Raw genomic sequence first — 5,776 nt, 5'->3', positions numbered from 1 at the left:
AATACAAAAAGTAAACAAACTTATATCATCAAATGTTAATGAGATTTTAAAACTGTTTCAGCTTTGATGCTTGTTCTTAATAGCCCTATTAAGAGATTTTGTTTAATACTTTTCAAGAGTTTTATTCTATCATTTTCTTGGGAGCCTTCAGGGGTTGATGTTACATTAATTAACGTGAAGATCTTGGAAGTTTTTATCATTGTTTGCTTCTTGGCTTGGCTAAAATCAAGTATCTGTTCTTATCAGTTTAATATCTGATACTTCCCTTATCTGGGCACTGTGTATTAAATGGAGTGTTGGAACTGAAACCTTGATTTAAGTCATTGATGTTAATCATGTTTTCATTTATACTTTATAGTATATTTTTTAAAGAAAGGCTGATTCTCATTGGTAGATAACCATTAAAATGTGATGATTTGCAACTAAATATAGCCTTTAGACTAAATGTGGTGTTTCTTTCTGCTAACCAGGAGCATACACTATGTCTATACACATGTATTTAAGCAATTGCATAGCTTAACTTAACATTTATTTGGCTTTTAATTTTTCTGGTCTTTATTATGTTAGAAAATGCTGAATGATGCAGTTTTTATTTACTAGATGATTAAGTTTTTACTTGGGATTTTTGTCAAGCTCTGTCTAGATGAAAATTCAAATTCAGTTAAAAATGATCGAAAACAGATTTTTACCCTATTAAATAAAACTCCCTTAAATGTGCTGGATATACAAGAAAAAAAGTTTATAAAAAGGTTTATCAGAACATGTTTTGCATTTAAAACTAACTGACTTATTAGACAAAGGAATTATTATCTGTCGTTAGGTTTCAGAGTAGCAGCCGTGTTAGTCTGTATCCGCAAAAAGAACAGGAGTACTTGTGGCACCTTAGAGACTAACAAATTTAGCTCACGAAAGCTTATGCTCAAATAAATTTGTTAGTCTCTAAGGACAGGTCTACACTAACCCCCCAATTCGAACTAAGGTACGCAACTTCAGCTACGTGAATAACGTAGCTGAAGTTCGAAGTACCTTAGTTCGAAATTACCTCCGTCCAGACGCGGCAGGCAGGCTCCCCCATCGACTTCGCGTACTCCTCTCGTCGAGCTGGAGTACCGCAGTCGACGGCGAGCACTTCCGGGTTCGACTTATCGCGTCCAGACAAGACGCGATAAGTCGAACCCAGAAGTTCGATTTTCTTGCCGCCGAACTACCGGATAAGTGTAGACCTACCCTAAGGTGCCACAAGTACTCCTGTTCTTTTTATCTCTCGTTAGTGAGTTGAACTGATTATTTCTGATCACTATGTCCTTCAAGATTTTAAAACTAATAGCTCTCATCCTGTTATACCGAATGCTTATTCATAGATTGGAAGAGGAAACCAAGCTTTCCTGCTTTTTCACTCCCAACTGGTTTCTTAACTTTGAAAGAACTAAACAAACTAGTCACTGAACTGAACCAATTGAATAACCTGAAATGAAGAAAATATTTTCACTGCACCTGCAGAGGAGGCTACTGCTGTCAAAATCTGGTTTAGCACTTCAGCAAACAGGGGTTTCAGGTGGTTAGCCAGTGACTACCGCCAGTTCAGCAGTATGACCTTCTTTAAAGCTTGGAGGCAAATATGTACTGCTTAATATTATTATTTGTATTTAACTGAAATGATTTTAATAGATTATAAGTTTAGGCTATCAAATTCAAATGTCATTGTAAATAGCTTTTGTTAAATAAATAAACCTGTTTCTCATTTAAATAAAAAGTCCAATTTAAATTTTAAAAATCTGATTTTTTACTAAAATGAAATGCTGATATTTTTATCCACCCTGGTGCTTGGCATGGAGTGGCTCCACTACCATTCTTTGACCTGGGTAAGAAGATTCTCCCTTTTCCACTGGGAGCATTCCCCAGTACTCAGCTGAGCTAGTCAGGTTGGGCACGGTAATAATAGCCAATGGAATCAGTGACTCGGATCAGGTTATAAAGTCTCAGTCTCCGATGGCAGAGTTGGCTCATGTGACTGGGCTCAATACTTCTGACGTGTCATATGGATCAGACTCCTCTGACTGTTTTTACAGGGACTGGGGAAAGGATTCTGACCTAAGGGACAAAGGATTATCCTGTAGGCCAGGACTGGGAGTCAGAAGCCTGGCCCCAAACTTCCTGTGTGATAGTGGATAACTCTCCGTGCCTTGCTTTTCACACCTGTAGAAAGGGAGATGAGAAATTGTTACAATCTCTCTGGCACATTGTGGGGTTAAGTAAGTTCCTGTTTGTGAGGAACTTTGGGACGTACAGATGGAAGATGCTGTAGAATTGCAAAATATTGTTGATATTGAAGAGTAAGAGTGGCTGACCTGGCGTGCACATCTGTGAAAATATCTTAGAATAATATTATATGCAACCAGGACCATATAACTAGGGTATCCACTGAAAAGAAGTGGCACTATTCTGTTCGCATATTTAATTTTTCTGTGTTCTAGCAAAGCCTTATGCTTTACTTTTGTTACAACCCTTATCTGATAGGCACAATACTAAGATTTTAGCACCATCTGCTGGAGATAGGATATAATTGTCACTTTAAAAAAAAAGCAAATTACATAAAAGTAAAACACATATTTTATGCTGTTGCTTTCGTCGAATCTTTGGCATCTCCTCGAGGGACAGAGTCACCAACACTGAGGTGCGCAAGCCGGCCAGTATACCAACACTCTGCAAACAGAAATGCCTCCGCTGGCTTGGGCACGTGTGCCGAATGAATGATGGGCGCATCCCAAAGGACATCCTGCATGGAGAATTGGCATCTGGAAAAAGACCCAAAGGGTGTCCAAAATTTCTTTTCAAGGATGTGTGCAAGCGAGACCTCAAAGAAACGGACCTGATGTGGATAACAGGGATGATCACACTCAGGACCGCAGCCTTTGGAAACAAGAGCTAAACAAAGGTCTCTGGAGTTACGAGAGGAGAAAAGAGCTTGCAGAAGGCAGAGCCCAAAGTGGCAAAACATCCCCTTCAAATGTGTCAGCTGCAGCAGAGACTGGCTCTCTTGAGTAGGTCTTTTCAGCCACAGCCATGGCTGCCATAAAACCAACTGAGTAAATTCTTTACCACTCAGGGGCACATACCCATGGCCTCTCGAGACTGCAGGATGCATACCTACCAATGATTCATAGATGTTAAAGACAGAAGGGAACACCTAGCCTGACCTGTATAACACAACACAGGTCACAAAAAGAGTAGGTTGTGTGAAGAAGAAGAAGAAGAAGAACCTTAATGAGACAGACAGACAATAAATCTGTTTAGCTGTAGCTGAATCTAGCTGAGGCATATTCAGATGCTACCCTGTACCAGCAATACCTCACGGCCAGCAGGATCAAAGACTGGGGACAGACCTAAAAGCGTCAATACAGTCACCTGACTTTTGTACATCACCTGAAAGAGAAGATCAAACTAGGATGCTCAGCAAGTCAGTTTCCCACCGCCACACAACCACAGATCATTCTCTCCAACTGATTTACAATGCCCACTCGATCTTAACTCTACACCCTCAAAACTGCAAAAAAATTGCACACTTATCAACACAGAATAAAAACTTGAAATGCACTTTTCTCATATCAGTAACTTTTCAACATAATATAACTATGACACACTATGTAGAATCTATTACTACCAAATAATTCTGCTTCCGATTTCTTACTACACAACAGAGCTACATATTCAAGCTAACAATTTCCACACATTGTACAATCACCCGATTTCATAGCAATGAACACCACAACATTCATTCAAATTTGAGTCAAAATAACATTCCAAAAAATGGTAGGCAGGAAATTGCAAGTGTATTTATGCCTCTGACAGTGAAGAAATTGTATGTAAAATACCTGCAGACAAACAGCATTTGTTAAAGCCCCGGGCTTAATGGGTACCACACACCTACATATTACACACAAAAACTATGTTAAAAGAACATTACTAAGGTTGCAAAGTTGAGCACTGAAAAGTTAGGAAATGCCAGAATTCAGGTTGTCTTAATTCAGCCCCCTTGTGCATGCGCATTATGATGCAATCTTTTTATTACATGCTCACATACTATTTTTTCCATAGGACTCCTCCTGCCTCATTCAGTCCATGGAATGGATGGTGATTTACTTAATGAGCAGCTATTAGGTATTTGCTTTTATCCTCACTATTCGATGTGTGCCCATAAACCATATTTACTGCACAACTGTTCAATCTCTGCTCTGAAGACAGAATTCATAATTTCCTCATTGACTTTCCTATGGCGTTCATCACTCTAGTATCTGAGTAATTCACTACCATTAATTGGTTTATATTCATAACTCCCCCGTGAGGTTAGGGGAGTGGTATTATCTCCATTTTACAGATGAGAAACTGAGACACAGGGAGATTAAGGTCAAAAGCGTCCACTAATTGTGGGTGCCCAATCTGAGACATCTAGGACCTGCGGAGTACAGATATGTTCAAAGCACAGCTCCCACTGATTTCAGTTGCAGTTGGGAGCGCTTAGCACTTCTGCAAATCAGGCCCTAGGGTCTCCCGTCAGGCAGCCAGACATTGAGGAACACACAATGACCACCTCTAAAAGGTTTGGTTTAAGTGACTTGCCTAGCACCCCACAGGGACTCTTTGGCAAAGGCAGAGATAGAATCTAATTTTCTAAGGCAGCTGACAGAGTAACTGATAATAGCAGTAGGTTGTCATCCTTTATGTGGATCAGCCGTATAGGGAGATAAGACACACTTTGCCAGTGGGTTTCACAGACACTTGCTGAGGACAGAGGAAACATAAGACTCAAGAATATGCATCCGAAGAAGTGGGTTGTAGCCCACGAAAACTTATGCTCTAATAAATTTGTTCGTCTCTAAGGTGCCACAAGTACTCCTGTTCTTTTCAAGAATCTTGGGTTCCATTCCAAGCTCTGGAGGGGAGTGTACTCTAGTCGGCACAAACTCTTCTGACCCCTGCTGCCCTGTCACCTCCAACCTGTCCCTGTTTCAATCCTGCCTCTTCCCCACTCCTGGTTCTTCGTCCCAGCCCTATTCTCCTCACCTAGCCAATCCAAGTCTTCAATCCTCATGTTTATCATCTCAGTCCCAGTTTCTACCCAGCCATTCTCAGTTCCCTCCCCTCCACTGCCTCCTTTTTCCCAGTCTCCTTGCCCAGCCAGTTCCAGTCTGCCCCCCACCTGAACTCCCAGTCCCTGTCTTCCCCCCCCCCCCCCCGGCTACTTGTCTCAATCTACTACCCCTATACCAGGTCCACCTCTTGCCCCATGCTCAACTGAATCAGGCAGCTTCCTCCTCCACACAGCATGGGTGTCAGCAGTGGGAGCATTGAGAGCACCCGAGAGACAGTCCCCTATTCTCAGTTCCAGGGTTCAGCCTGGATAGCCCAGAGAAGTAGCCAGAATGAGAGACTGCTCACAGCAGATTGTGCAGATGTTCGGAATATTATCATGTGTGTTCTCCAAGCGACACTGACCTACACTGACTACACCACTGCAATATACCATTGACTAGAGAGCTGCAATACACCTAGGCATAATGCCTTCAGCACTTGGGAAACTCCAGCTAAGAGGACTGTGATGGGTTGGATCACAGAAACCCCCTTGGGAGCTGCCACCCGATGTACCAAGACTACCCCTGCTTCTGTTTTCCCTGCCAGCTCAGGAGTCCAGCACCCTGTCTTGCTGAGCCAGACACTCCCGTCTGCTCCAGCAAAGACCCAGGGTCTGAATAACTTGCCCCAAAGCTGCAAGTTTACC

General features: G+C 41.9%; 1 non-coding gene across 1 annotated transcript; it reads left to right on the top strand.

The window, feature by feature from the left end:
- The first annotated feature begins 202 nt into the window (after positions 1-202).
- LOC135873137 (U2 spliceosomal RNA) lies at positions 203-387 on the top strand. Its single transcript, XR_010561082.1, has one exon. It is a non-coding gene; the product is annotated as a U2 spliceosomal RNA (small nuclear RNA).
- Positions 388-5,776: the final 5,389 nt, after the last annotated feature.

This window comes from Emys orbicularis, chromosome 1 (assembly GCF_028017835.1).
Source record: "Emys orbicularis isolate rEmyOrb1 chromosome 1, rEmyOrb1.hap1, whole genome shotgun sequence".
NCBI classification, from domain to species: Eukaryota; Metazoa; Chordata; order Testudines; family Emydidae; genus Emys; species Emys orbicularis.
The sequence above is the reverse complement of the archived record's forward strand: the minus strand, read 5'-3'. Positions and strand labels throughout refer to the sequence as shown.